The 27,272-nt window shown below is 35.2% G+C and overlaps 1 protein-coding gene across 6 annotated transcripts in view; it reads right to left on the bottom strand.

The window, feature by feature from the left end:
* Pka-C1 (Protein kinase, cAMP-dependent, catalytic subunit 1) overlaps window positions 1-17,425 on the bottom strand; it is a 131,485-nt gene extending 114,060 nt beyond the window's left edge. The window contains exon 1 of one of the 6 annotated variants that reach the window (XM_014243205.3): window positions 17,280-17,425. The gene's annotated coding sequence lies outside the window, so the exon portion shown is untranslated. Of the gene's footprint in view, window positions 1-16,937 lie in introns of all 6 variants that reach the window. The other 5 variants (XM_014243204.3, XM_014243197.3, XM_014243198.3 and 2 more) reach the window with 5 other exon arrangements.
* Between the last annotated feature and the right edge of the window lie 9,847 nt (window positions 17,426-27,272).

Here is a 27,272-nt window from a genome sequence, read left to right as displayed (position 1 = left end):
CGCAGAAACCACCCCTGCAGTCGTTTGTTTGAAGTGGAAACGCCTCCTAGGAACATCAAGAGGTCATTCCTTGATTACGTCGACGACATCAGACAGTACGCCGACCGGAATTTGGACGCAACGAACTACAGACAAGCACTGACCGCCATTCACAGTGGAGCCATTAGCACCTTCATCGACTCCCTCTCAGTGAATGGCGTACTAGATGTCAAACCACCACCCATAGCAGAAGTAGAGCTCGAATTGCCTCGCGAAACCAGAGTGACCCCCGTCGAAACAGCCTGTTTCTTGGGCCTCCCGTTAGATGACCGCGACGACAACCAAATTATCACTTATCATCCAAGCGAGGACTAGATAACCGTTACAACAACAACAACCACAACTACTACATTCATTCAGTCAATTAATTCTTTGTTTACAAGCCTTTTGAAGTTGACGTGTTACGAGTATTTTTTTAATATGGAAAATATTAAATATATATTTGTTTTGAAAGGTTTACAACCAAAAGAAATTTATGAACAATTGTTAGAAGTGTATAAGGAGTTTGGTTGTTCAGCTCCAAAGCAGGTGAAGTCACAACGATCAGCAAAGAAGGTTATGGCATCAGTTTTTTTGGAGTGCATTGATTATCTTCAGAAAGATAAAACAATCAACTCTGAATATTATTGCAGCCTTTTGGATCAGCTGGATGAACAAATTTGTGAGAAAAGACCTAGTTTGCAGCACAAAAATTAATTTCTCATCAGGGCAATGCACCTGCTCACAAAGGTTTTTTAACAATGACAAATTAAATAAAGGATTGCTGGAGTATCCACCGTATTTACCAGATTTGACTTCCAGCGACTCCTACCTCTTCAGAAACCTGAAACAAGTCCTTTGTGGAATGCGGTTTTCGTCGAATGAAGAGCTATTACAGCCATAGACGGGTATTATGCAGAGCTTTCGGAAAATCATTATAGGGATTATAGGGATCCTAAAATTATTGGTGGATCATTGGAATTAGTATATTGAAGTTTAGGTAGATTATATACAAGCAATATGTATATATAGCGCAGAAAACTTATAGTTTTGGATACTCCCGCTCAAAGTCGAGTTGTTCATTTGCAAAATATGGGTATGGTAACACTTATTATTTGTTTGCAAGCAAGCTTTTTGTTATTGTGCAAATAAGTAAAATTTAAGAAAACTATAATGATAATTTGAAACTATTTATGCACTATTTATGATTAAATAAATGTGCAAAAGCTATTTAATCATGTGTTAGTGCATATAATATTGAATAATTTAAGTGTAAAATTCATAAAACATAGAAAAATTAAATACTTTAATTTGTGAATTTTTGGACTTTATATCTGGAAAACTATAAATATCTTTCGGCTAAATGTATATATATTCTTAATTTGGAGAACAATCTCTATCCGCCTATACGCTTTTTATCATGGACAATGCTATACTGAAGCCCAGCCATGTTTTTTCTTAGGATTTTACACATATATTTTTCACTTTTATATTTACTAACACTACATTAATTCGTTTCCACACATCTATTTTATATTAATTAGTGCTAAAATAACTTTAATCAATAGTTAACTTTTATTCCATTATTTTTATTAACACAATAACGAAAGGGTTGCATTCTAACAAATAATCCGTGTTACCTTATCTACATATTTTACAAAGAAACCAAAAGTAAACAAGTAAGGAAGGGCTAAGTTCGGAAGTAACCGAACATTTTATACTCTCGCAAAGTCAAATGGTATACTCGTTTGAGATTTCTTTGTGGATTGACTGATATTTTAGTTAGAAGGTCAACTATAGCCACTGGGGTCCACATATTTAGTACTTAGGGGCTTGAACAGTTTTGGTTCGATTTAGACAATTTTTGGTCACAATTGGCATACTTTAAACGCATATTTCACGCAAAGTTTTACGCCGATATAATCATTGTTGCTTGATCTGCATACTGGAAAGTGAAAACATCAGATGGAATTTAAAATGCGGTTATATGGGAAATAGGCGTGGTTGCACACCGATTTCGCCCATTTTCACACTATAACATAGAAATATGAGAAGAATGTTATGTACCGAATTTGGTTGAAATTGGTTAAGCAGAAGGTTATAAAGTCATCTCATACCATCCCAGAGATAAAATTTAATTTTATATGGGGAGTGGGCGGGGTTCACACTGTAGGTAGAGGTTCTAAAAACATTTGCTTCCAGTGAATTTTGTTATTATCCATTAGCGGTTTAGGAGACTTAAAAAAAAAATTTAACTGCAGATGCCCCTCCCAGTGGTCCGATTACACCCATCTGCAATACCATCCGTCTCACGGTACCGAGAAACATGTCTACCAAGTTTCATAAAGATATCTCAATTTTTACTCAAGTTAGAGCTTGCACGGACGGACAGACCGGATTTCAACTCGTCTCTTAATTCTGATCATTTATATATACATAACCCTATATTTAACTCGATTAGTTTTAGGTGATACAAACAACCGTTAGGTGAACAGAACTATTATACTCTGTAGCAACAGGTTGCGAGAGTATAAAAAGGAAAATAAACAATACACCAATGGCAGGAAAGAAATAACACATTATTAGTTTTTCGTGTAGAATCCCTTTTCGCAGTTCATTCGCATATAACTCATTTATGCGTTGGCCTAAGGCCTCCACTTCAAAAAAAAGTTCTACGCAGAAAAAAAATTTGGTACACTTCGATGTTAGATCGACCAGGGTTATTCTTTTAAAGCGCAGATGAAGGCCGCCATGACAAAAAGGAGTTCTAAGCGAAAATATAACAGTCATGGGGAGTATAACATCATCTTTAAACTGAATATTCTCTAACGGATATTATTACTGCTACTTTTGAAACAAACAGTTTTATTATCTTGGAGCAATTTTTTTATATTTTTTTTTAGGTTTTGGATTCTTTTATTTGGGGTATAATCTGCTTTATTTCTCTCAGTTCATTTACAAAAGATTTCGATGAGGTGACAATGGTTATTTGTCATTCTTAACCCTTTTGTTATTGTGTGAATTGTTATAACTGAACAATAAGTAAAATATTGAAATAAACCTATTTTTGCGCTATATAATGTAAAATGAATATGTGCAAACGAGTTCGTGAAGTGATTGAGGACATAAAAGTGAAGAGTGAGTGTAAAATTCATTTAAAATCGGAAAAATACGTACTTTAGATTTATTTGAAATTTTCAATTATAACCTGTAATATATCGGTAACCCGTTACCATTTTATTCCCGCAATCCTGGACACTATTCAAAAGTTGGTAAATGTATAGTTTAGGTGCGGAAAGGAGTTCGACGCGATTGGATTATGAGCACCCGATTTTGGACCAGGGTTATTTTTTTAAACCGCGGTCGAATGCCGCCAGTGCAGAAAGGAGTTACCACGCAATAGAATCTGTGCAAAGTGTGTAATTATACCCTGAACAGGGTATATTAAGTTTGCCACGGAGACCCTTTAAAATATATACATAAATGATCAGCATGATGAGCTGAGTTGATTTAGCCATGTCCGTCTGTCTGTATATATACAAACTAGTCCCTCAGTTTTTAAGCTATCGATCTGAAATTTTGCACCAGTCATTTTCTCACAAAGAAGCTGCTCATTTGTCGGAACGATATCGAACCACTAAGGCATATAGCTGTCATACAAACTGAACAATCGTAATCAAGTGTTTGTATGGGAAACTCTTTCATTTGTCGAGTTATCTTCACGAAATTAGGCACGGAATCTTCTTTAAAGCAACAATTTAATCTCCGAAGAAATTATTCAAATCGGGTGACTATAGCATATAGCTGCCATACAAACTGAACAATCGGAATGAAGTGCTTGTATGGAAAACTCTTTCATTTGACGAGGTATCTTCACGAAATTAGGCACGAGTTATCGCTTAAGGCAACAAATGGGAAAACTTTAGTTTAGCGTCCCACGATTTCAGGGTTAATACGGATATGGTTGGATAGAGGAGATTCTCCAGATCATGAATATATATAATTATTGCCGCCGGAAACTTATAGTTTTCGAGATATTCGCATTTTAAGTTGAAAATTTCACAAATTTTATTTTACAATTTCTCGATTTATGGTTAACTTTTCTTTCATGTTATGCACTTATTATACACTAACACTTCACTATAATGTTTCTACATATTTTTTTTATATTAAATATTTAAATATTTGCTTTAAATAAGCATTTTATTTTTACACAATTTTCGTTATATGAACAATAACAAATGGGTTCCATGTTGTCAGATAATAAGTGTTGCCATATCCAAACGAATGAAAGCAATCAAAATAAATAAAAAACCCAATTACCCTCTACAAAATATTATGAACTAAATTTTCCATTTTAATAAAAGAAAAAGGTTTTATGGCTTAAACGTATGTTTTATTGCATCAGATAATTTCACAAATGGATCATGATGCTGATTTGCCATATTTTTACGCCATCATATAACGAAAATTGTGTAAAAATAAAATGCTTATTTAAAGCAAATACTTAAATATTTAATATAAATTAAGGGTCGGCTTTAGAATAACGTCCCAGGCTTTCCGGGATAAAATGGGTATGGGCGGATAGAGGAGATCCTCCAGATCAAGAATATATATATAGATATAGCCGCGGGAAACTTAGTTTTCGAGATGTTTACGTTTAAAGTTGAAAATTTCAACTATTTAAAGAACGTATTTTTGCCATTTAAAATGAATTATACACTTATATTTTTCACTTTTATATCCACTAACACTTGACTAATTCGTTTTTAGAATTTTTTTTATATTAGATGCTGCAAAAATAGCTTTATTTCAATATTTAAATCATTCTTCAATTTTAAAACGCCAACGCAAAAAGAAGTTCTACAAGAAAAACTAATATTGTCATAGAGGGTATAACAAAATACTTAACATCAATGCTTGGTAATAGTTTATTTCTCTAGGTTTTGGATTCCTGTATTTGGGGTATTATCTGTTTTAATTTCTTTCAGTTCAATTACGAAAGATGTCGATAAGGTCACAATAATTATTTGAAATTTTGCAACCCTTTTGTTATTGTCAGAATTAATAGAATTTAACAATAGTTTTATTATTGAATTAAACTATTTTTGCACTATATAATGTAAAATAAATGTGTACAAACGAATTAGTAAAGTGTTAGTGGATATAAAAGTGCAAAATATAAGTGTATAACTCATTTGAAATCGAAAAAATGCGTACTTTAAATAGTCGAAATTTTAAACTTTAAACCCAAATATCTCGAAAACTATAGGTTACCCGGGGCTATATCTATACATATTCTTGATCTGGAGGATCTCCTCTCTCCGCCCATACCCATTTCATCACCGGAAGCCTGGGACGTTATACTAAAGTTTTCCCTAAAATAAATATGTAGAAACATTGAAGTGAAGTGTTAGTGTATAATAAGTGCATAATATGAAAGAAAAGTTAACCATAAATCGAGAAATTGTTTCCGGCGGCAATAATTATATAATATATATTCGTGATCTGGAGAATCTCCTATATCCAACTATACCTGAGCGGTCGGCATTCATCCGTACTGTGTCGAGGCCAAAACTCCAAGCTTAGAAAAATTAAACAGGGTGTTCCACAGGGCGGTGTCCTCTCCCCCACTACTGTTTAATTTCTACATTTCGATACTCCCCCAACCATCAGCGGGAATTTCCGTGACCTCGTACGCTGATGACTGCACGATATTGTCGTCGGGTAATGGAATCGATGGCATGTGCTCAAAAGTAAACTGCTACCACTCCGACCTTTCTCGCTTCTTCTCTGCAAGGAGTCTGCTGGTTTCGCAGAAACCACCCCTGCAGTCGTTTGTTTGAAGTGGAAACGCCTCCTAGGAACATCAAGAGGTCATTCCTTGATTACGTCGACGACATCAGACAGTACGCCGACCGGAATTTGGACGCAACGAACTACAGACAAGCACTGACCGCCATTCACAGTGGAGCCATTAGCACCTTCATCGACTCCCTCTCAGTGAATGGCGTACTAGATGTCAAACCACCACCCATAGCAGAAGTAGAGCTCGAATTGCCTCGCGAAACCAGAGTGACCCCCGTCGAAACAGCCTGTTTCTTGGGCCTCCCGTTAGATGACCGCGACGACAACCAAATTATCACTTATCATCCAAGCGAGGACTAGATAACCGTTACAACAACAACAACCACAACTACTACATTCATTCAGTCAATTAATTCTTTGTTTACAAGCCTTTTGAAGTTGACGTGTTACGAGTATTTTTTTAATATGGAAAATATTAAATATATATTTGTTTTGAAAGGTTTACAACCAAAAGAAATTTATGAACAATTGTTAGAAGTGTATAAGGAGTTTGGTTGTTCAGCTCCAAAGCAGGTGAAGTCACAACGATCAGCAAAGAAGGTTATGGCATCAGTTTTTTTGGAGTGCATTGATTATCTTCAGAAAGATAAAACAATCAACTCTGAATATTATTGCAGCCTTTTGGATCAGCTGGATGAACAAATTTGTGAGAAAAGACCTAGTTTGCAGCACAAAAATTAATTTCTCATCAGGGCAATGCACCTGCTCACAAAGGTTTTTTAACAATGACAAATTAAATAAAGGATTGCTGGAGTATCCACCGTATTTACCAGATTTGACTTCCAGCGACTCCTACCTCTTCAGAAACCTGAAACAAGTCCTTTGTGGAATGCGGTTTTCGTCGAATGAAGAGCTATTACAGCCATAGACGGGTATTATGCAGAGCTTTCGGAAAATCATTATAGGGATTATAGGGATCCTAAAATTATTGGTGGATCATTGGAATTAGTATATTGAAGTTTAGGTAGATTATATACAAGCAATATGTATATATAGCGCAGAAAACTTATAGTTTTGGATACTCCCGCTCAAAGTCGAGTTGTTCATTTGCAAAATATGGGTATGGTAACACTTATTATTTGTTTGCAAGCAAGCTTTTTGTTATTGTGCAAATAAGTAAAATTTAAGAAAACTATAATGATAATTTGAAACTATTTATGCACTATTTATGATTAAATAAATGTGCAAAAGCTATTTAATCATGTGTTAGTGCATATAATATTGAATAATTTAAGTGTAAAATTCATAAAACATAGAAAAATTAAATACTTTAATTTGTGAATTTTTGGACTTTATATCTGGAAAACTATAAATATCTTTCGGCTAAATGTATATATATTCTTAATTTGGAGAACAATCTCTATCCGCCTATACGCTTTTTATCATGGACAATGCTATACTGAAGCCCAGCCATGTTTTTTCTTAGGATTTTACACATATATTTTTCACTTTTATATTTACTAACACTACATTAATTCGTTTCCACACATCTATTTTATATTAATTAGTGCTAAAATAACTTTAATCAATAGTTAACTTTTATTCCATTATTTTTATTAACACAATAACGAAAGGGTTGCATTCTAACAAATAATCCGTGTTACCTTATCTACATATTTTACAAAGAAACCAAAAGTAAACAAGTAAGGAAGGGCTAAGTTCGGAAGTAACCGAACATTTTATACTCTCGCAAAGTCAAATGGTATACTCGTTTGAGATTTCTTTGTGGATTGACTGATATTTTAGTTAGAAGGTCAACTATAGCCACTGGGGTCCACATATTTAGTACTTAGGGGCTTGAACAGTTTTGGTTCGATTTAGACAATTTTTGGTCACAATTGGCATACTTTAAACGCATATTTCACGCAAAGTTTTACGCCGATATAATCATTGTTGCTTGATCTGCATACTGGAAAGTGAAAACATCAGATGGAATTTAAAATGCGGTTATATGGGAAATAGGCGTGGTTGCACACCGATTTCGCCCATTTTCACACTATAACATAGAAATATGAGAAGAATGTTATGTACCGAATTTGGTTGAAATTGGTTAAGCAGAAGGTTATAAAGTCATCTCATACCATCCCAGAGATAAAATTTAATTTTATATGGGGAGTGGGCGGGGTTCACACTGTAGGTAGAGGTTCTAAAAACATTTGCTTCCAGTGAATTTTGTTATTATCCATTAGCGGTTTAGGAGACTTAAAAAAAAAATTTAACTGCAGATGCCCCTCCCAGTGGTCCGATTACACCCATCTGCAATACCATCCGTCTCACGGTACCGAGAAACATGTCTACCAAGTTTCATAAAGATATCTCAATTTTTACTCAGGTTAGAGCTTGCACGGACGGACAGACCGGATTTCAACTCGTCTCTTAATTCTGATCATTTATATATACATAACCCTATATTTAACTCGATTAGTTTTAGGTGATACAAACAACCGTTAGGTGAACAGAACTATTATACTCTGTAGCAACAGGTTGCGAGAGTATAAAAAGGAAAATAAACAATACACCAATGGCAGGAAAGAAATAACACATTATTAGTTTTTCGTGTAGAATCCCTTTTCGCAGTTCATTCGCATATAACTCATTTATGCGTTGGCCTAAGGCCTCCACTTCAAAAAAAAGTTCTACGCAGAAAAAAAATTTGGTACACTTCGATGTTAGATCGACCAGGGTTATTCTTTTAAAGCGCAGATGAAGGCCGCCATGACAAAAAGGAGTTCTAAGCGAAAATATAACAGTCATGGGGAGTATAACATCATCTTTAAACTGAATATTCTCTAACGGATATTATTACTGCTACTTTTGAAACAAACAGTTTTATTATCTTGGAGCAATTTTTTTATATTTTTTTTTAGGTTTTGGATTCTTTTATTTGGGGTATAATCTGCTTTATTTCTCTCAGTTCATTTACAAAAGATTTCGATGAGGTGACAATGGTTATTTGTCATTCTTAACCCTTTTGTTATTGTGTGAATTGTTATAACTGAACAATAAGTAAAATATTGAAATAAACCTATTTTTGCGCTATATAATGTAAAATGAATATGTGCAAACGAGTTCGTGAAGTGATTGAGGACATAAAAGTGAAGAGTGAGTGTAAAATTCATTTAAAATCGGAAAAATACGTACTTTAGATTTATTTGAAATTTTCAATTATAACCTGTAATATATCGGTAACCCGTTACCATTTTATTCCCGCAATCCTGGACACTATTCAAAAGTTGGTAAATGTATAGTTTAGGTGCGGAAAGGAGTTCGACGCGATTGGATTATGAGCACCCGATTTTGGACCAGGGTTATTTTTTTAAACCGCGGTCGAATGCCGCCAGTGCAGAAAGGAGTTACCACGCAATAGAATCTGTGCAAAGTGTGTAATTATACCCTGAACAGGGTATATTAAGTTTGCCACGGAGACCCTTTAAAATATACACATAAATGATCAGCATGATGAGCTGAGTTGATTTAGCCATGTCCGTCTGTCTGTATATATACAAACTAGTCCCTCAGTTTTTAAGCTATCGATCTGAAATTTTGCACCAGTCATTTTCTCACAAAGAAGCTGCTCATTTGTCGGAACGATATCGAACCACTAAGGCATATAGCTGTCATACAAACTGAACAATCGGAATCAAGTGTTTGTATGGGAAACTCTTTCATTTGTCGAGTTATCTTCACGAAATTAGGCACGGAATCTTCTTTAAAGCAACAATTTAATCTCCGAAGAAATTATTCAAATCGGGTGACTATAGCATATAGCTGCCATACAAACTGAACAATCGGAATGAAGTGCTTGTATGGAAAACTCTTTCATTTGACGAGGTATCTTCACGAAATTAGGCACGAGTTATCGCTTAAGGCAACAAATGGGAAAACTTTAGTTTAGCGTCCCACGATTTCAGGGTTAATACGGATATGGTTGGATAGAGGAGATTCTCCAGATCATGAATATATATAATTATTGCCGCCGGAAACTTATAGTTTTCGAGATATTCGCATTTTAAGTTGAAAATTTCACAAATTTTATTTTACAATTTCTCGATTTATGGTTAACTTTTCTTTCATGTTATGCACTTATTATACACTAACACTTCACTAAAATGTTTCTACATATTTTTTTTATATTAAATATTTAAATATTTGCTTTAAATAAGCATTTTATTTTTACACAATTTTCGTTATATGAACAATCACAAATGGGTTCCATGTTGTCAGATAATAAGTGTTGCCATATCCAAACGAATGAAAGCAATCAAAATAAATAAAAAACCCAATTACCCTCTACAAAATATTATGAACTAAATTTTCCATTTTAATAAAAGAAAAAGGTTTTATGGCTTAAACGTATGTTTTATTGCATCAGATAATTTCACAAATGGATCATGATGCTGATTTGCCATATTTTTACGCCATCATATAACGAAAATTGTGTAAAAGTAAAATGCTTATTTAAAGCAAATACTTAAATATTTAATATAAATTAAAGGTCGGCTTTAGAATAACGTCCCAGGCTTTCCGGGATAAAATGGCTATATCTATATACATATTCTTGATCTGGAGGATCTCCTCTCTCCGCCCATACCCATTTCATCACCGGAAGCCTGGGACGTTATACTAAAGTTTTCCCTAAAATAAATATGTAGAAACATTGAAGTGAAGTGTTAGTGTATAATAAGTGCATAATATGAAAGAAAAGTTAACCATAAATCGAGAAATTGTTTCCGGCGGCAATAATTATATAATATATATTCGTGATCTGGAGAATCTCCTATATCCAACTATACCTGAGCGGTCGGCATTCATCCGTACTGTGTCGAGGCCAAAACTCCAAGCTTAGAAAAATTAAACAGGGTGTTCCACAGGGCGGTGTCCTCTCCCCCACTACTGTTTAATTTCTACATTTCGATACTCCCCCAACCATCAGCGGGAATTTCCGTGACCTCGTACGCTGATGACTGCACGATATTGTCGTCGGGCAATGGAATCGATGGCATGTGCTCAAAAGTAAACTGCTACCACTCCGACCTTTCTCGCTTCTTCTCTGCAAGGAGTCTGCTGGTTTCGCAGAAACCACCCCTGCAGTCGTTTGTTTGAAGCGGAAACGACTCCTAGGAACATCAAGAGGTCATTCCTTGATTACGTCGACGACATCAGACAGTACGCCGACCGGAATTTGGACGCAACGAACTACAGACAAGTACTGACCGCCATTCACAGTGGAGCCATTAACACCTTCATCGACTCCCTCTCAGTGAATGGCGTACTAGAAGTCAAACCACCACCCATAGCAGAAGTAGAGCTCGAGTTGCCTCGCGAAACCAGAGTGACCCCCGCGCAACTTCGTTCTGGTTATTGTAGCAGGTTAATCTCCTACTTATCCAGAATAGATCCCGACATTCTAAAGATATGTCCTGCGTGCAATGAGGCTCCGCATGATACTAACCACCTCTTTGCATGCCCAACAAACCCAACTCATCTAACACCCTTTTCCCTATGGTCCGACTCCGTCGAAACAGCCAGTTTCTTGGGCCTCCCGTAAGATGACCGCGACGACAACCAAATTATCACTTATCATCCAAGCGAGGACTAGATAACCGTTACAACAACAACAACCACAACTACTACATTCATTCAGTCAATTAATTCTTTGTTTACAAGCCTTTTGAAGTTGACGTGTTACGAGTATTTTTTTAATATGGAAAATATTAAATATATATTTGTTTTGAAAGGTTTACAACCAAAAGAAATTTATGAACAATTGTTAGAAGTGTATAAGGAGTCCTCACCTTCAAAACGCACCGTTGAATTTTTGGCTGGTGAATTTAAACGTGGTCGTACTGGCTTGAAGGCCATCCACACGAAGGACGACCAAAAACCGCAACCACGCCAGAAATCATTGATCAAGTTCATAATATTGTTAGTAAAGATCCAAGTTTGACTAAGAGTGAAATTGCTATAGGCATCTCAGACGAACGAGTACGTCATATTTTAGATGGGGATCAATTCAACAAAAACTGAATCGAAAATAAATTTCTTAGAATAATTTGGAGCATTTTAAGCAGAACTAAGCCGATTTCTTGTTTCGTTTTTAAACTATGGATGATACTTGGATCTACCACCATAATCCCAAATTGAACCAAAACGTTCACAAAGAACTGAAGCTGGTTGTTCAGCTCCAAAGCAGGTGAAGTCACAACGATCAGCAAAGAAGGTTATGGCATCAGTTTTTTTGGAGTGCATTGATTATCTTCAGAAAGATAAAACAATCAACTCTGAATATTATTGCAGCCTTTTGGATCAGCTGGATGAACAAATTTGTGAGAAAAGACCTAGTTTGCAGCACAAAAATTAATTTCTCATCAGGGCAATGCACCTGCTCACAAAGGTTTTTTAACAATGACAAATTAAATAAAGGATTGCTGGAGTATCCACCGTATTTACCAGATTTGACTTCCAGCGACTCCTACCTCTTCAGAAACCTGAAACAAGTCCTTTGTGGAATGCGGTTTTCGTCGAATGAAGAGCTATTAAAGCCATAGACGGGTATTATGCAGAGCTTTCGGAAAATCATTATAGGGATTATAGGGATCCTAAAATTATTGGTGGATCATTGGAATTAGTATATTGAAGTTTAGTTAGATTATATACAAGCAATATGTATATATAGCGCAGAAAACTTATAGTTTTGGATATTCCCGCTCAAAGTCGAGTTGTTCATTTGCAAAATATGGGTATGGTAACACTTATTATTGGTTTGCAAGCAACCTTTTTGTTATTGTGCAAATAAGTAAAATTTAAGAAAACTATAATGATAATTTGAAACTATTTATGATTAAATAAATGTGCAAAAGCTATTTAATCATGTGTTAGTGCATATAATATTGAATAATTTAAGTGTAAAATTCATAAAACATAGAAAAATTAAATACTTTAATTTGTGAATTTTTGGACTTTATATCTGGAAAACTATAAATATCTTTCGGCTAAATGTATATATATTCTTAATTTGGAGAGCAATCTCTATCCGCCTATACGCTTTTTATCATGGACAATGCTATACTGAAGCCCAGCCATGTTTTTTCTTAGGATTTTACACATATATTTTTCACTTTTATATTTACTAACACTACATTAATTCGTTTCCACACATCTATTTTATATTAATTAGTGCTAAAATAACTTTAATCAATAGTTAACTTTTATTCCATTATTTTTATTAACACAATAACGAAAGGGTTGCATTCTAACAAATAATCCGTGTTACCTTATCTACATATTTTACAAAGAAACCAAAAGTAAACAAGTAAGGAAGGGCTAAGTTCGGAAGTAACCGAACATTTTATACTCTCGCAAAGTCAAATGGTATACTCGTTTGAGATTTCTTTGTGGATTGACTGATATTTTCGTTAGAAGGTCAACTATAGCCACTGGGGTCCACATATTTAGTACTTAGGGGCTTGAACAGTTTTGGTTCGATTTAGACAATTTTTGGTCACAATTGGCATACTTTAAACGCATATTTCACGCAAAGTTTTACGCCGATATAATCATTGTTGCTTGATCTGCATACTGGAAAGTGAAAACATCAGATGGAATTTAAAATGCGGTTTTATGGGAAATAGGCGTGGTTGCACACCGATTTCGCCCATTTTCACACTATAACATAGAAATATGAGAAGAATGTTATGTACCGAATTTGGTTGAAATTGGTTAAGCAGATCTCAAGATATGGGTTTTCACCTAAAAGTGGGATGTGCCACGACCACTGTCTAATTTTGAACGCGGTTCCTATAAAGTCATCTCATACCATCCCAGAGATAAAATTTAATTTTATATGGGGAGTGGGCGGGGTTCACACTGTAGGTAGAGGTTCTAAAAACATTTGCTTCCAGTGAATTTTGTTATTATACCATTAGCGGTTTAGGAGACTTAAAAAAAAAAATTTAACTGCAGATGCCCCTCCCAGTGGTCCGATTACACCCATCTGCAATACCATCCGTCTCACGGTACCGAGAAACATGTCTACCAAGTTTCATAAAGATATCTCAATTTTTACTCAAGTTAGAGCTTGCACGGACCATTTTATTCCCGCAATCCTGGACACTATTCAAAAGTTGGTAAATGTATAGTTTAGGTGCGGAAAGGAGTTCGACGCGATTGGATTATGAGCACCCGATTTTGGACCAGGGTTATTTTTTTAAACCGCGGTCGAATGCCGCAAGTGCAGAAAGGAGTTACCACGCAATAGAATCTGTGCAAAGTGTGTAATTATACCCTGAACAGGGTATATTAAGTTTGCCACTGAGGCCCTTTAAAATATATATATAAATGATCAGCATGATGAGCTGAGTTGATTTAGCCATGTCCGTCTGTCTGTATATATACAAACTAGTCCCTCAGTTTTTAAGCTATCGATCTGAAATTTTGCACCAGTCATTTTCTCACAAAGAAGCTGCTCATTTGTCGGAACGATATCGAACCACTAAGGCATATAGCTGTCATACAAACTGAACAATCGGAATCAAGTGTTTGTATGGGAAACTCTTTCATTTGCCGAGTTATCTTCACGAAATTAGGCACGGAATATTCTTTAAAGCAACAATTTAATCTCCGAAGAAATTATTCAAATCGGGTGACTATAGCATATAGCTGCCATTCAAACTGAACAATCGGAATGAAGTGCTTGTATGGAAAACTCTTTCATTTGACGAGGTATCTTCACGAAATTAGGCACGAGTTATCGCTTAAGGCAACAAATGGGAAAACTTTAGTTTAGCGTCCCACGATTTCAGGATTTTAATACGGATATGGTTGGATAGAGGGGATTCCCCAGATTATGAATATATATAATTATTGCCGCCGGAAACTTATAGTTTTCGAGATATTTGCATTTTAAGTTGAAAATTTCACAAATTTTATTTTACAATTTCTCGATTTATGGTTAACTTTTCTTTCATATTATGCACTTATTATACACTAACACTTCACTAAAATGTTTCTACATATTTATTTTATATTAAATATTTAAATATTTGCTTTAAATAAGCATTTTATTTTTACACAATTTTCGTTATATGAACAATAACAAATGGGTTCCATGTTGTCAGATAATAAGTGTTGCCATATCCAAACGAATGAAAGCAATCAAAATAAATAAAAAACCCAATTACCCTCTACAAAATATTATGAACTAAATTTTCCATTTTAATAAAAGAAAAAGGTTTTATGGCTTAAACGTATGTTTTATTGCATCAGATAATTTCACAAATGGATCATGATGCTGATTTGCCATTTTTACGCCATCATATAACGAAAATTGTGTAAAAATAAAATGCTTATTTAAAGCAAATACTTAAATATTTAATATAAATTAAGGGTCGGCTTTAGAATAACGTCCCAGGCATTCCGGGATAAAATGGGTATGGGCGGATAGAGGAGATCCTCCAGATCAAGAATATATATATAGATATAGCCGCGGGAAACTTAGTTTTCGAGATATTTACGTTTAAAGTTGAAAATTTCAACTATTTAAAGAACGTATTTTTGCCATTTAAAATGAATTATACACTTATATTTTTCACTTTTATATCCACTAACACTTGACTAATTCGTTTTTAGAATTTTTTTTATATTAGATGCTGCAAAAATAGCTTTATTTCAATATTTAAATCATTCTTCAATTTTAAAACGCCAACGCAAAAAGAAGTTCTACAAGAAAAACTAATATTGTCATAGAGGGTTTAACATAATACTTAACATCAATGCTTGGTAATAGTTTATTTCTCTAGGTTTTGGATTCTTGTATTTGGGGTATTATCTGTTTTAATTTCTTTCAGTTCAATTACGAAAGATGTCAATAAGGTAACACTAATTATTTGAAATTTTGCAACCCTTTTGTTATTGTCAGAATTAATAGAATTTAACAATAATTTTATTATTGAATTAAACTATTTTTGCACTATATAATGTAAAATAAATGTGTACAAACGAATTAGTAAAGTGTTAGTGGATATAAAAGTGGAAAATGTAAGTGTATAACTCATTTGAAATCGAAAAAATTCGTACTTTAAATAGTCGAAATTTTAAACTTTAAACCCAAATATCTCGAAAACTATAGGTTACCCGGGGCTATATCTATACATATTCTTGATCTGGAGGATCTCCTCTCTCCGCCCATACCCATTTCATCACCCGAAGCTTGGGACGTTATACTAAAGTTTTCCCTAAAATAAATATGTAGAAACATTGAAGTGAAGTGTTAGTGTATAATAAGTGCATAATATGAAAGAAAAGTTAACCATAAATCGAGAAATTGTTTCCGGCAGCAATAATTATATATATTCGTGATCTGGAGAAAATCCTATATCCAACTATACCCCTCTTAACCTTGAAATCGTGGTATGCTAAACTAAAGCCGATCCCAACAAATTATTCTCCGCAGAAATTGGTCAGATCAGCTACCAAACAAATTGAACGTTCGAAATCAAGTTATTGTAAGGGTCTTTGTATTTGTGAAAGTTATTATAGCTTTGGTTCAACCGAAGTTAACGTTTTTTCTTGTTTTTTGTAATTTGAAAAATAAAAAAAATTATTGAAAATATCAACTTTCCTCTCACGGATTTGTAGTCTTTGTTGGGGGACCTAAACTATAAATTTACCAAAATCCCTTTAGATTGAAATATTATTAACGCTAACAAAGAACCACACCGATTGATATCCAAATATTTAATTTCCATGACTACATATAAGATCTACCAAAATTAGGAGTTACCCTTATCAACAAACTTCATTTAGTATCGTTCTTTCTATTCCAAATTTAAATACACACAAAAAAGAAAACAATTTTATAAAAATAAATTTTTCTATCATTCGCGACTGACCTTGACAAAGACTTTTATACCATACAACTTAAAATTTTTTGCACTAAGAACAAATAGGATCAAAATTTCCTAATGACTGGTTACTCAAATACACAGAGTTATTTTAACCATTGCAATTGCCTAGGTTAAGAATTTTCATAAAATTTTTTCGGAATTACATACGTATTTTCAATTATTTCCTGTATAACCCGCAATATAGGCAATTACTTTTACGACATATTAGTTATACAACTAGACGGATCAAATCTGTCACCAGGTCAAAGCATATAATCCATTGATATATACAGTTGTAAAATGCACCTTTTAAAAATGTGTTTATATATATAAATTGACAATCACTAGTGTTACTCCATTAAGAAACACACTTTGCACTTATTTACCCCCCTTTTCAGTGTTCAAGATCAACGTTCACTCACGATCAACTTATAATGTCGACGACCCACAAATTTTCCAATTTTACATAAAATAAAAAGTTGTGTCTGCATTTACGCACTCTTCACATACTTAGCAAAATGGCGACTTTTGAACTAACATCACAAAAAATTTATAACACATAAGGCAATAGATATAATCGATTTTGAAAAAAATCTAATTTTACTGATAGACTTATAATCGACACTTTTGAAACCGACAAATATTACTGCCAGTCTCTGCTAGCAATAGTTGTTATCTCACATTGCCAATATAGCAGAATTTAAGTAAGATTATATGAATCAATTTCTACTTATATCTCTTCTTACTAAATTGTAATTAACACAACACAAAAAGAGACATAAAAATATTTATCAGAAAATATAACGATAAAACTTTAGTATAGCATCCCCCAATTTCAACGATAAAATGGGTTTAGGCAACTAGAAAATGTTCTCCAGATCAAGATTATATAAGTTAACATTAGTTTATACAACAACTAAAATAATATATATATATATGTCAGCTAAAAAACTCAAATTCATGCCCTTCATGCCGAAATGCTTACTGCGTTCATTTGCATATAAATACCTTAATCATTATTATCACCAACAAGAGCGCATAGCAACAGCTTAACTCTTTGATGGGTGACATTCAAAAGGTGATGCAGAAAAAAATTAATAGTGTTACTGTTCCACTAGAAGTTGTAGTTGCAATCATAAAGCTGCTCACAGCAATATCACCAGAGGAGTAAGATCGCATAGGAACAGCGACATATTTCCTCTTATAAAGAAAGCCCCAAATAAATTGTTACTGCACCCATATAGAAAATGCAGCGAAATATATGTCTGGGCTTTAGCTTAATTACAAGAGATGTTAAGTAGACGTGCACATTAATAACTACGTTTTCAACTGGCGCCCAACTCAAGAAACGAGGACCTTAAAAAAACCAAAGACGTCCAAATTCTGAATCACATGACATAAGGAATCCCAAAGGACTATGATCAAACAAATTCATTATAACTAGGACTATTTAAAAATAGTGAGTGATTATTGAAAAAATTTTCAAGGGGATATCTAAACGTTTAAAAATTATATATAATAAAAGAACCTTAAGTTTGCAATAATTAAAAGATTAATAACAAAGCAAAAGATTTTGCATATTGGAGTACTATATGACTGCTTTCAAAGGAATCTAATTTCCAATTAAAATAAAGTTTTGCGTGAATTCCATTGTGTTATAACAAAGGTTTTCGGAACAAATGTTAGCGTTTAATGGAATAACCTTATATTATGTTCGCACCGAATCCTCTTGAAAACACAATTTGTGGATTGTGGAACCAAAGTCGTTCTGATCGAAATTGTGTGTTTTCGATGAGTTTTCATTGACAGTTCACATTTGTTATTTATTTATTTATTTATTTTATACGGTCATCTGATGGGTAATATGACAGTCATAGTTGAAAAAATTTTGTCAGCGCGCATAACAAAGTTTCTATCATTTTCTTAAGATCCTTGTTTTCTTTTTGTTTGTTTGTTTTGTTTTTTCTGAGTCATTGCTGACCATAAATCCGTCATAGCTGAAAATTGTCAGTTATGACTGAAACGCTATCAGAAGTGAAAAATTCTTTTGCGTAGTAGATAACATAATTTTTATTTCTTAAATAAATTTCAAACTTTTAATCAAACTAAGTTACAATAATAGACTTAAATATAAAAAGGAATGCAACAAAATATATAATAATATATGAATATATAAAAATAAATTTTCACTTGATGCTATCTCCTCCTCTCAATAGATCTTCATACGTCTTTCTCCAATCCGAATTTAAAAATTCAAACGTAAATTAACAGTGCTGACATATCAAATTTGAGTGTATTGGTGAACCCATCAGCAGTTTCTTGTAGGGTACGTTTAGGCCAATTATAAAATGTAAACAAATTGTCAACTGACATTTAGGGCTGGCAAAATATGTCTTCTAATAATACCGATTTAACTAGAGCAGGCACCGATTATAATAAGTGGAATATAAGTTTTCAAGGGGTTTTCAGCGAAAACTGTGTTTTCGTTTGACGGATTTTGTATGGATGAAAACACAAGTTTTCGCGTAAAAACCTCTTTTGTCTATGAAAACACGAATTTTGTTCGGTTCGACCATAGTGTTAGAAATAACCATAACGCATATTACTTCCGGTATTTAAATTAATTTCGTGTGAATCATAAAATTGAGAAAAAAAAAGTTGGTATACCGTCCCAGGCTTTCGGGGATAAAATGAGTATATGAGGCTGGCTAGATGAGTTACGCCTCCCCCCTCCATACACGCCACTGCGCGCCAACACACCACATCAACACGATCCACAACAGACATCACACCACTCAGACCACCCACACATACACATTACATCACACCACAACTCTACACAACTCAACACTCAAAAGGGGCTAACAGAGGACCAAATCTTGCCTTTTTCGTTAGCAATTCAAGCGATCAAGACGTGAAACTTTTCCGCCCTTTTTGCGCCCGTATATTTTTTTTATATCAGCCGTGACCGTGCCTGTTTGGTTTTTTTTGTTACGCAACAGTGGAAACAAGGTGAGTGCGTAACCGAAACAATTATTTATTGGTCCTTCGAGCCATAGTGAGCGGCACTATGGAGTGAATAAAAGAAAGAAAAAAAAAGTGCTGTGAGAAACAAAGTGTGGCTAAACGTTAAAATACACACGAAAAAAAAACGACATAAGGGCTGTGCAGTGCAGTATATATAGAAAACAAAAAAAAAACAAAAAAAAAGACATAGGTGCTGTGCAGTGCAGTGAAAAAAAACACATATATACACATACAAAAAAAAAAAAAAAAAAAAAAAAAAAAGGTTCTACATAGATAGAAGTGCAGTGCAGTGGAGTGACATACATATACACATAGAAAACAAAAAGAACAGAAGAAGGTGAGTGAAGTGAAGTGGCACAAGCATATATACATAACAAAACAAAAACAAGAGAAAGCTATAAAACCCTTCACAGGTGCATTTCTTTTAGTAACTACTATATGTATGCCTACATTTGAAAACGTGACTTGACAACGGTTTGCATCCAACGGAAAGCATTTTGCCAGTTCTTTCTAGCCAGGTTCTTTGCTATAAACAATCTTCTTTTCGAATTAAAGTTAGTTATTGAGGTAAATAGATCTTTCAGACATTTACATAAATTTTAATTTTTTAAGCTGATTGATTATTCACATTAAATTAATGGAAAACAAAACAAATTATAATATTTATAGAAATTAGAAAATATATAACATATAATAATATTTATTATTCTATAATACTTTTTGATATGATATATAAATTACAATAATTACATCTATGACTTACACTTTATATTATAATACAAACTTAAAGTTAATAATATTAAATCTAACATATATCTATATATATAATATATCTATTTTCTAAAGCTTAAAAATATTCCGTCATGGTCACTATATGGTGTTTCATATGTGATACATGAGGTCATTGCAGAATCCATGTTTGTCAATCTAGTGCTGTTTCCTGTTTTGTTGTGGCGACCTTAGCCAATGAAGATTGAAATCCTAACTGTTGCAATCGAGCCTCCAAATCATCAGTTGCTGTTAGGCGACATATGTTAAAGTCACCAACTGTTCAGTTATCTGACGGATATTATTTTCCACTTGGTTTCTAAATTCCGGAAGTCTATAGCGGGGGTTCCTGTACACAAGTGATATGGAAACTGTTGAATTGTTTACGTTTGACAGTTGGTAAACGTTTGTTGAACCGGTGTCGTTTCTTGAAAATGATCCTTCTGATAGACCTGGGCACCTATCTTGCTTGTAGTATATTATAAGGCCGTTGGCAGGGCGTCGTCGGGATGATCTTGTTTCTCCATCAAGGCGTGCAATAACACTGTAGCCTTCTATTGGGAACTCTTCTTGAGGTAAGGCTCATGTCTCGGCAAAGCACAGAATATCAGCAGAACAAATCAGCTTGTCTGATCTGATATCTTCAATATGCTTGTTAAGGCTCATTACATTTTTATAACAAATATCTAGACGTTGTTCCGATTTTTCAGTCAAAAATCTGTAGCATGTTGTCAATGCTCCTTCTGTCTTCAACCTATTAAGTTGAGTTTTAATTGGATCCTGCGGTCCAAATGGGTTTGGGGGAGAAAATGTCCCGATTATATACAATCCATTGGCACTTGTGGCTCTGCTACATCCTACATATAAAGCTGATCTGCTTACTCTACCCTCTAGATGAACAGCAACTTGTGTGTATGTTCCACCTTGACTTTTATGTATCGTGCTGAAGCCATAGCTGGAATGACCGGAAACTGTCTGCGTTCTGTGGTTATTTGCTCATTTCTCTTGTATTGGAATGATCGGACCACGCTCATGATTGGTGTCCAATCTGCATTGCGACTGTGAGGCTGCTTGGAACGTGCAAAGCTTCCAACTCTTGATTCTGCGAATTTTATCCATAGTCGCACCACTGAACTTTCAGATCTATGTGATTCGGAATCAACCTGCATTAGTTCCCCCCTAGCACCATTGACGAGACCATCACTTATGCTTATGTTGACTGTCACCATATATTTGATCGAAGTCTTGAGCTGCAATGTATAAAGCATTCCTTGTGTTTCCGATGGCTTAAAAGACTTCACAGCTTCTAAAATGTTTTCCCTCCTGCGTTCTGTTAGGGAACTTGACTTAATTGTATTCTTCGCAGTCGAAATGAACTCCTCGGTCATCGTGTTCGCCAGTTTAGTTAAATTAAAATCATTTGCTCCAGCATTTGAATAAAATAGATGGATGGCTTCGTTCGGTATCTCATTAGAGGTCTTTTCCCTGCTTTTGATTATTTGGATGTCAGCGTGTGTCATATTTCCCTCTGACATGTTATTTAAAGCGATAGCAAATGCTTGATCTTCACGCTGGCGCATTATTTCAGTGAGCTCAAAGTACCGAAATTGATCCCAAAGCGGTGCTCCTGGAATTGTACTGTAATGATCATTCCTATTCGGCGCAAATATCCATCGATCTCCTACTGGCGGCAGCTGCTTTAAGTCACCAAACACGATAATTGGTATGCCTCCAAAGTAAGCGGTGCTCTTGAAAATTTGCTTTAGCCTGCAATCTAAATATGCAAACTCCTTTGCTCCAACCATTGAAATTTCGTCAATTATAATAAGCCTAATATCTATGAGATTGGCATGAATTGTGTTTAATGTGTCACTATTTAGTGGCCGAAGATCGCCGGAAGACTGGTTGACGGGGAGTGAAAAAACCGAATGAAGGGTTAGGCCCCCAATTCCAAATGCTGCTTTGCCAGTGGGTGCGCAGAGTAACACCTTGGCTGTTTCGGGGTTGGTTCCTGGTACACTATTAGCTCGCAATGTCAACGATTGATATATAGTTGTTATAAGCCGACTCTTGCCCACTCCAGCACCGCCTCCGACATTTTCGAAGAAGATTTCCCTTTTACTGACATTGTGCATTACATGAGCAAAATATTCCCTCTGTTTGCTGTTAAGTGACTGCACCATTGCCAGTAAATGGTCTTCTAATATTAGAGGTGGGAGTTTAATTAATCGAACCGCCTCTTCCTCTTCCTCTGTATTGTTGTGCTCTTGAAAAACATTAATGTTCAGCTCGATCATCAGCTGTTTCTTCCTCTGTGACATGAAGGTTTTCCAAAATCCGTTCTAGTTCGTTCGATGAAAATTTGTCATATTTGAGCTTATTCAGCTCAATTTGCTCCTTGTGTGAATTGCAAATACTCTCGACGTCATTATTTAATAAGTCTGTTTCCTCATTTCTCCATGGGTGAAACATCATGGCGGTTTCTCTGAAGAAATCGGCTCTTGAACTTTCAACGCTAAAACGTTTCCAACGCAGAATAAGGGCTTGCTTCCTTTTCCTTAGAAATCCTGATCCATCCTTTAATGCCATTGGAAGTGCAGCTGTCGTGTCATCCTCGTTCTCTACTTCGTTGTATTCTTCGTTTTTATCAGAAACATTTCTGCTTGTTTTGCAAAATCTGAACCATGCTGCAAAATCTGCTAAGCATAGTTCTTCCAATTAATCGGGCCTTTGAGAGTAGTGCTCCAGCACACTCGGCACATATATGTCCGTAGAGTCCTCCTGTAAAGCATTCAATTCAAGTCGGGTCTTTATCATCCTTACTCGGTTGTTTGGATGTGATGTATTTATAAATATTTCCCTATTACTAGCTTCTGATAGATGCAGTCCCAAAATATTATGAGCTGCTTCTTGAGCCGATATTTCCGATCCATTTACAAATTTGGTTCCGATGTGCTGCAGTTTTCTTTTAATGGATTTGGAATTTAATGTTGATACTCCTCTATTGGATTTATTTATATAATTAATGATATAGCTGCAGCAAGCGTATGCATCCAGAATGAATTGAATGTCCATATTTGCTCTATGCAATTTAAGGATATTTTTATTATAGGCATTTAGAAGCCTGTCTGAAAATTTTCTCTTTAGGAAAATGTGTGGCTTTTTTACAGATGAGCGAAGAGCAAGCTTGTATCCTTCATAGTCAGTGTTGATTCGTTCATCCGCTAAAAAATTTTCGAAGCAGTTCAACCGTACTATTTCTTCCTCTGGAAGATCCGTTAGAGTTAATAGTTCCTGTATTTTTTGGAATTGAGCTTTGTGTTGCTCAATAACTTCCTCATTCTCCAGAGGGAAAAGTTTTTCTGTCCGTGGCATCGGCGGATATGGCATGTTGAATCGGCACACTTGTTTTCCATGTAGATCTCTTAGGCAAGCTCGACCATGTCATGTTTTCTGTGTTTTTGATACTGAATGAATTCCAGTAAGTCCAAATCATCCCCATCGGTTGTGATGTGTCGATCGATGAATGTTTCAACATCATTTGTGTTGGTGATTCCATCACTTTCCAATTGTGGTGCGTTACTTAGCCAGTACATGCCATGACAATGTGGTGATCCCCTATGCTGGAATTCAATTCTGTAGTAGTAGCGGACTACTAAATTCTCTCCAAATAGCCCGTTTTGTAATAATTTTAGCATTTGGCGGAATCGATTGTCGAAATACCTGGAACATGTAACTGGATCTGTCCTTATCAGTCTCGCCTTTTCAGAGCTTGATAGAGCAGTAGCTTCCTCTTCCGAAATGTCTACTTTATCCACCAGTTTCTTCAATATGACTAACAACTCAGGCCATTTTGTTTCTGCAGCAGACATTGTGATAAAAAATGTTGGCAAACCAAACTGGCGGATCATGGCTAAAACTTTCTTCTTTTCAGCCTCCCAATGTGCAGGTGAGGATCGAAGTCCTTTGTGTACATGATAGCCTTCATCATGCTGGAAAAGGTTGCTGACAAAATTTTCATCCCTCACATTTGCAGCAGTTATATTCCTCGATCCAGACTTTTTACGCAGGCAAATGGAAATTGCATTTTTAATGCGCTCCAACTCGTAGAACTTATAAATATACAGGAGCACGTCCACGCGCACACAACGCCGATCATAGCGTCGAATTTCAGAACGTGCAATTTTACTATAAGTTGTTGTAGTTGTCCTCTTTTTTCCGCAGTAAATCGTTGGATACGACAATTCCTGAGCTTCGTCGTCGGTTGTAACGTCTCTTGGGCATCTACCTTGTCCTGGTGCCATTGCAACCCGTTCAATGGATCGATTTTCAACGGGTTCATTGTCCATTAAAGTCTCTGGACCACCTGGATTTAAATCCTCGTCCATTTCAAGCGGTACATTTTCCTGACGGGCATTAAGAAGGTCTCTTACTTCTGCCTCATCTGCAGGATCCGCAATAAATGGCACAGTTTCCTCGTTTCCAGTATTTGCCAGCCAATCACTTGACATTTGGATATTATGCTTGACGTAGAGCTCTGTACCCAGCAGATAGTTTAGTGCCTCCAATATTTTTGCTGGTCGCACTGTCTCCGTCATAAAATTTTTTTCATATTCCAATCGACGTTTCAAGTGCACTTGAAGTGCTGTTATCAAATCTTCGTGGAAGCATGGTGAATGTCTCTACAACTGAAATGGGGATATTCACCACTGCTCCACGAATAGCACATTGTCGTTCATATCCTAAGGAGATGATGCGCATAAATGGGATCCTCGGTAATATCAGTCTTTCTTCTAGACACGTTAAATCCTGAAGGCATTCCGGAATATCAGGAAACTCCAATCCTTCCTATAGGCAGATATTTGGTATCTTGCCCTTCCTAACTATACGATAGCATGTGTTGCAAAAGTTGTACTTTTGGTTCGAAGACGGAAATTTTGATGACAGATAAAACACTTTTCTAGCATCTTCTGAGCGCGCAAATTTTGTTGAAGTCTGACATTTTTCTAGTTTTTTAACTTGATGAGGGAACCAAGTGCCACCGCAACAGACGCATATTTCAGTGGGTCCTTTCTTTATCAACAATGCGTACATATCAAAGATATTGGCAGCTCGACGTTGACGTTCTTGTTCTTCTAGCTGTGCATCAGGAGAAAGTTCACGACGTCTTCTTATATTCCTCCTGGTTTGCCTCTCGCTTTCTAACTGACGATTTGCGGGATTCGATCTATGCAATTGTACTCTTTCCAACGTTGATTCCTGCTCGTTTGCTAGTTGTTGCCTGGTTTGCTGGCCGGTCACTCTTCTTTGAGAAGAATTTAAAATTTGCTCACGACGTCTTCTTATTGGATCTTCTCGACGACTTCTCTTTAATGCTGCATCTCGTTGCCTCTCTTCTTCTCTTATTATTGCATTCTGGCGCCGTACATAACGTTCCATTGTGTCGCGCTCCTGCTCCGCTGCTCTATATTCCGGATTCAAACGTCTATTTGAATGACCTACTGTATTACGCTGCTGCTCTTCAGCTCTGTGAAATAGGTTCTGTCGTCTAGTGGAACGTGCAGAACTATCACGAGTTCTCTCCTCATTGCGGTACTCCAAATTTGAGCTGCGTAATTCTGCAATATAGTCAGCGTGCCTTTGTCTACTAACTAACTTGCAAACTATGTTTACTTCCTACCTACTCTTCTACCTAGGTTTTGTTTTGTACCTATCCATCAGTTAATTAGGGTTTTAAAACTGAATAATTATCTTTAGATAATTCTCTATTATTATTAATAAATAATAATATATCTTGAATAATTAGGGATTTGTTTATTTTATGGTTAATTAAATAATATTTTTGCTCCTTACTCTTATGTATCTATTCTTAATACATTTTTCAACTTAATGTCCCAATTAGCTACATGTCACACCTTACTTTTGGCACAAGCAAAACAGTTTTTGGCAGATATAAGATAATTTTTATTGAAAGCTCAAATTGGACAGTATAAATAATTAATTAATCTGATTTGTTTATAATATATTATTTGTATAGTGGTTAAATCTGACAGCTGTATGCTATAGTGGTCCGATCTTAACAATTCGTTCGAAGATTGAAGTCACATCTTAAGCAATAATCCATACAAAAATTGATTTTGATCGGTCAGTTTCTATGATAGCTGTTTAATATAGTGGTCTGGTATGAACAATTCGTTCGAAAATTCTAGCGATATCTTGGACAATCATCATCCATGCCACATTTCGTGAAGATAACTTGTCATAAACAATTTTTTTCATATAAAAACTTTATTTAGATTGTCAGTTTGTATGGCAGCTATATGCCATTGAGAGAAATCTAATGAACAATTTTTCCATGCAAGAACTTGATTCCGATCGTTCCATTTATATGCCAGCTATATGCTATAGTAATCCGATGTGAAAAATTTCTTTGGAGATTGCATTACTTCTTCTAGCAAAAACATATGCCAAATATTGTGAACATATCTCGTCGAATGAAAAAGTTTTCCATGCAAGTACTTGATTCCGATCGTTCAGTTTGTATGGCAGATATATGCTATAGTGATCCGATCTGAACAATTTCTTCGGAGATTGCATTACTTCTTCTAGCAAAAACTCATGCCAAATATTGTGAACATACCTCGTCAAATGAAAGAGTTTTCCATGCAAGCACTTGATTCCATTCGTTCAGTTTACATGGCAGCTATA

This window comes from Bactrocera oleae, chromosome 3, assembly GCF_042242935.1.
Source record: "Bactrocera oleae isolate idBacOlea1 chromosome 3, idBacOlea1, whole genome shotgun sequence".
Taxonomy (NCBI): domain Eukaryota; kingdom Metazoa; phylum Arthropoda; class Insecta; order Diptera; family Tephritidae; genus Bactrocera; species Bactrocera oleae.
Note: the sequence above shows the minus strand (reverse complement) of the source record. Positions and strands in the feature narration are given on the sequence as shown.